This window comes from Oncorhynchus tshawytscha, linkage group LG15 (genome assembly GCF_018296145.1).
Source record: "Oncorhynchus tshawytscha isolate Ot180627B linkage group LG15, Otsh_v2.0, whole genome shotgun sequence".
Classification (NCBI taxonomy): Eukaryota; Metazoa; Chordata; class Actinopteri; order Salmoniformes; family Salmonidae; genus Oncorhynchus; species Oncorhynchus tshawytscha.
In genome coordinates, this window is record NC_056443.1 from 25594967 (window position 1) to 25601381 (window position 6415).

Sequence of the window (6415 nt, forward strand, 5' to 3'; positions counted from 1 at the left end):
CAGTTCACTCGCATTTGCTAGTGAAAGAAATGAAATACAAATACGAAAAATAACTGGTCGCATTTGTGCGAGTTTGATATACATTTAATTCTGCGTCCCATTATAGTTGTATTTTCCACGCAACCTGATAGATTAACTGTAATTATGATCCACGTCACAAAAAGCATTACAAAAGTATAATAAAAAATAAATAAACATCTTGGCATTAAATGGAGTCGGGAGTTTAGAAGACGTGCGATGAAGAATAAATTAGTGTCCGGTATTAGTTATAGAGGCAATGATTCTGTAGATGTTATCAATTTCGAAAATCTGAAATGATGTATGCGCTGCAAAGAAATACAATAGGCACCTTTACATAGGCTGAAACACCGGACTCCTCTAGCGAACAGAGTTCAGATTCCCTTTGCGGTAGCTTACTTAAGCTTTGTGTAGCCAGTTTGCGGCCTGTGTCGATGCGATCATTTGTTTTTGAGTCTTATGTTTTCAAAATAATTTTGCTTTTTGTGTTGATTAGCGACCAGACAAACAGCATGCGCACAATCATGCTGGGGAAGAAAATCCCAATTCGGCAGGAGTGTCTGGTACTCTAAAAAGTTGGACAGGGTTGGCAGGCCTGAAGCAGGCAAACCGGCATCGAGGCATTCAGTTACTGTTCTATTGAAAGTTAGAATGGGGGAAAAACCAGTGACCTTAGCAGCTTTGAACGTGGTATGATTGTCAGTGCTAGGTGCGCCAGTTCCAGTGTCTCACATACGACAGGGTCCAAGGTTTACCGAGAATGGTGGGATAAACAAAAAACATCCAGTCAGTCCTGTTGTTGAAAACAGCTGGTTGATGAGAGAGGTTAAAGGAGGAAGGCAAGAATCACAAACAGACAAATAACGGAGCAGAACGGCATCTCGGAACGCATAACTCGTCGGACCTTGTCATGGATGGGCTATTGCAGCAGATGTACACACCGAGTTCCACTCCTGTCAGCTAAAAACAAGAAGAAGCGGCTCTAGTGGACTATTGAGGAGTGGTTAAACATTGCCTGGTCTGACAAATCCCGGTTCCTGTTGCATCATGCTGATGGCAGAGTCAGGATTTGGCGTAAGCAGCGTGAGTCCATGGACCCATCCTGCCTGGTGGCAACAGTACAGGCTGTTGCGTACCACAGCGTATCTGAACATCGCTGCTGACCAGGTGCATCCCTTCATGTCTACGGGGGTCGAACCCAGTACTAGATGGGTGTACCTAATAAACTGGCCACAGAGTGTATATGACAGAGCTTCAGCGGTGCATCGGTGACATGTTTGCTGACTTGAGTTTGCAACGCACTACTACTTTAACTCTTTAATTGAAGCTGACCTCTTCATTAATCTATTGCTGTAGTACCATATTAACTGTTATTTTGGTACCTTTAGGTAATTGTTTGATTGGCTGTATGAATGTAGCTTGTCTTGAGGGTCAGCTCCATTCCTGTTGCAACGGCAGTGGAAAGAAACAGTTCTGTTTCATATCATGAATCCAACGTAGAGATCCCTCTTGGCTCACGTCTTGACGTAAGACACGTAGCGATGTCCCCTGCCCGTCTTACAGTCTCTGATCTGCCGATTGGCCCTCCTCAACACCAGAACACACCTGCTCTTGCCTCTGGGCGGGCTCTCCCTCCAGTTGGTGTAGGTGACGGGCTCTCCACTCACCCACCCTCAGCGTCCCCTACTCTCACTGTTGGTCAGTCCTAAGATATGCAGTGGACAGTGAGTGAGGTAATGTAGACGCACGCACACTCATGCATGTTGAGTCACTTTTCAGCCAATGGAGATAGGTCAAATAAGTATTCTGTTCTATCCAGAATGGTTTCCGTCCACTTAAGTCCAACAGCCAGTTCATATCAGCCTTGGAGAAAATGCCCACCAGATTGGCTTGGTGACCTGAACCACAGGAAAAATAAGAAACTTTAGTTTCCTACAACATAAATGCACATTCTATCAAAATAGGTTACATGTTCTCACCTCTCCCTGCATTCCCTGACGGCAGCGCTCCATGTCGCCTTGCGCTCGGTGCTACAGACTATGGAAGTGGCAGTAACCGTTGTGATAAGTCCAGCCCTTATAACAAACTCTGCGCACTGACCATCTGTGTTGGTGAGGAGGAATGGCCAACCAATGAGGTTACTGAAACATGAAACAACTGACATACAGGGTCGGTTTCCCTGACACATATCAAGCTTAGTCCAGGAAACTGGCCCAGAATGTTGAGATATGATTCCCGGGTAACCCATACTCAACCCTGAAATAGTCTACGTATGATATTCACAACACAACTGGGTAAATTATAGGGGTCAATGGAGGCTGGTGGGAGTGGCTATAGGAGGACAGGCTCATTGTAACGGCTGAAATTGAGTACAGTAAATGGAATGTAGTCAGACGTGGTTTCCATATGTTTCATATTGTTCTATTGGTTCCATTCCAGCCATTACAGTGAACCTGCTCCTCCCACCAGCCTCCACTATCCATCTCAGGTTGATTACCTCATTATTGGAAGCCCAAGGCTTCCAGGAGACCACGTTGCAGCATAGGAGCCGGCCTGACCTCTGGGCTCCCGAGTGGTGCAGCGATCTAAGGCACTGCATCGCCATGCTAGAGGCGTCACTACAGACCCTGGTTCGATCCCGGTCTGTATCACAATCAGCTGTGATTGGGAATCCCATAGGGCAGCGCCCAATTGGCCCAGCGTTGTCCGGGTTAGGGAGGGTTTGGCTGGGGTAGGCCGTCATTGTAAATAAGAATTTCTTCTTAACTGACTTGCCTAGTTAAATAAAAGGTTAAATTAAAAAAAGAAATGTCAATACTTCTGTAGGATACAGACACAACAAGCAGGCTCAAGGGAGTAGTTGGAGTGAATCTATCATGGTAGATCATGTTTCTTGTTGTAAATACATATTATCTATTAAAAGAAAATGTGATGACAAATTTAGACAAACACATTGTTACGCCAGCATGACTGCCCAAAAGGCTCACCTTTTCCTGAGTGCTATGCATTGAACAATGTTCAATGTTTGTGAGTGCTTTTGGTGACAAGCCGAATTTCTTCAGCCTCCTGAGGTTGAAGAGGTGCTGCTGCGCCTTCTTCACGATGCTGTCTGTGTGAGTGGACCAATTCAGTTTGTCTGTGATGTGTATGCCGAGGAACTTAAAACTTGCTACCCTCTCCACTACTGTTCCATCGATGTGGATAGGGGGGTGTTCCCTCTGCTGTTTCCTGAAGTCCACAATCATCTCCTTAGTTTTGTTGACGTTGAGTGTGACGTTATTTTCCTGACACCACACTCCGAGGGCCCTCATCTCCTCCCTGTAGGCCGTCTCGTCGTTGTTGGTAATCAAGCCTACCACTGTTGTCGTCCGCAAACTTGATGATTGAGTTGGAGGCGTGCGTGGCCACGCAGTCGTGGGTGAACAGGGAGTACAGGAGAGGGCTCAGAACGCACCCTTGTGGGGCCCCAGTGTTGAGGATCAGCGGGGTGGAGATGTTGTTGCCTACAGGTAGGGTGGAGGTGATATGGTCCTTGACTAGTCTCTCAAAGCACTTCATGATGACGGAAGTGAGTGCTACGGGGCGGTAGTCGTTTAGCTCAGTTACCTTAGCTTTCTTGGGAACAGGAACAATGGTGGCCCTCTTGAAGCATGTGGGAACAGCAGACTGGTATAGGGATTGATTGAATATGTCCGTAAACACACCGGCCAGCTGGTCTGCGCATGCTCTGAGGGCGCGGCTGGGGATGCCGTCTGGGCCTGCAGCCTTGCGAGGGTTAACACATTTAAATGTCTTACTCACCTCGGCTGCAGTGAAGGAGAGTCCGCATGTTTTCGTTGCAGGCCGTGTCAGTGGCACTGTATTGTCCTCAAAGCGGGCAAAAAAGTTATTTAGTCTGCCTGGGAGCAAGACATCCTGGTCCGTGACTGGGCTGGATTTCTTCTTGTAGTCCGTGATTGACTGTAGACCCTGCCACATGCCTCTTGTGTCTGAGCCGTTGAATTGAGATTCTACTTTGTCTCTGTACTGACGCTTAGCTTGTTTGATAGCCTTGCGGAGGGAATAGCTGCACTGTTTGTATTCAGTCATGTTTCCGGTCACCTTGCCCTGATTAAAAGCAGTGGTTCGCGCTTTCAGTTTCATGCGAATGCTGCCATCAATCCACGGTTTCTGGTTAGGGAATGTTTTAATCGTTGCTATGGGAACGACATCTTCAACGCACGTTCTAATGAACTCGCACACCCAATCAGCGTATTCGTCAATATTGTTATCTGACGCAATACGAAACATATCCCAGTCCACGTGATGGAAGCAGTCTTGGAGTGTGGAGTCAGCTTGGTCGGACCAGCGTTGGACAGACCTCAGCGTGGGAGCCTCTTGTTTTAGTTTCTGTCTGTAGGCAGGGATCAACAAAATGGAGTCGTGGTCGGCTTTTCCGAAAGGAGGGCGGGGCAGGGCTGATAAAATTTAGGGAGTCTTGTTTTCAGATTAGCCTTGTTAAAATCCCCAGTTACAATGAATGCAGCCTCCGGATAAATGGATTCCAGTTTGCAAAGAGTCAAATAAAGTTCGTTCAGAGCCATCGATGTGTCTGCTTGGGGGGGGATATATACGGCTGTGATTATAATCGAAGAGAATTCTCTTGGTAGATAATGCGGTCTACATTTGATTGTGAGGAATTCTAAATCAGGTGAACAGAAGGATTTGAGTTCCTGTATGTTTCTTTCATCACACCATGTCTCGTTAGCCATAAGGCATACGCCCCCGCCCCTCTTCTTACCAGAAAGATGTTTGTTTCTGTCGGCGCGATGCGTGGAGAAACCCGCTGGCTGCACCGCCTCGGATAGCGTCTCTCCAGTGAGCAATGGACGTCGTGTCTTTGTGAGACGCAGTGTAGGTGAACGGATTTTCTCTGCATGTGTTGTTCCCACCGTGAAGCATGGTGTGGGGGTGCTGTCTATGATTTATTTAGAAATCAAGTCACACTTAACCAGCATGGCTACCACAGCATTCTGCAGCGATACTCCATCCCATCTGGTTAGCGCTTAGTGGAGCTATCATTTGATTTTCAACAGGACGATGACCCAACACAACTCCAGGCTGTGTAAGGGCTATTTGACAAAGGAGAGTGCTGCACCAGATGACCTTGCCTCCACAATTCACCTGACCTCAACCCAATTGAGATGGTTTGGGATGAGTTGCACCGCAGAGTGAAGGAAAAGCAGCCAACAAAGGATCAGTATATGTGGGAACTTCAAGACTGTTGGAAAAGGATTCCAGGTGAAGCTGGTTGAGAGAATGCCAAGAGTGTGCAAAACTGTCAAAGGCAAAGAGTGGCTTCTTTGAAAAATATTAAATATATTTTGATTTGTTTAACACTTTGGTTAGTACATGATTCCATATGTGTTATTTCATAGTCTGGATGTCTTCACTATTATTCTACAATGTAGAAAATAGTAAAAATAAAGAAACCCTTGAATGAGTAAGTGTCCAAACTTTTGACTGGTACTTTATATCCATGTCCTCGTTTAGCCACAACTCTGAAAAACATAGGATATTAGGTCCCATTGATAGGATAGTCATGGTTTGTTCTCCAGTGACTGCACGTTTGCTAGTAGGACAGACGGCAATGGCAGTCTATTTACTCACCGACCGAAGTCTTGTCATGGGGCCGGCTCACCTGCCTGTTTCTCCGCCACTTCCTGTTTCGATTCCCGGGATTAGGGCATGGTCCAGAGTAAGCAGAGCGTCCAGAGCTGCCAACTCATTTTAGTACACATTTTCGTCCAAATAGAGGGTAGTGATCGCTGTTCTGATGTCCAGAAGCGGTTTCCAGTCATAGGAAATGGAGGAAACATTATGCACCAAAAAAAAGTTAAGACCAGCTCAAAAAAAACATAGCAGAATTGTTTAGGAGCCCATAAGACAGCTGCTATCCCATGCAGCAATCATAGTTGAGATTCCACTGTTTACAGTTACATTATTTAGCTGGGTAAATAGTTCACCAAGAGGGTGGCACTGGGGACAACATGCCACTTACTTCATTGTTGCAGAGTGGACATTCATTGCATGCTTTCACCTGTGTTCTGATCTGCGATTGATGCATTTCTGAGTCTCGGATCACGATGCCAGGTGAAAACTTGCTTTTGCTTGATGTTACATGACTTTCTAAACTTAAAGGGATAGTTCACCCAAATTCCATATTGCTTTCCTTTCCCAGTAAGCAGTCTACAGACAGGGTAAGAAAACCAAATGTAATTTTGTAATTTGAGTGAACTATTCCTTTAAGATCAATGACCTTTTAGTATTCATCTAATGATTCAACTGTGTCTAACTCAGGTAATGTAGCAGATGGGTGATAAACTAGCCTGATCCCAGCCCAATTCGGATGTTTTCC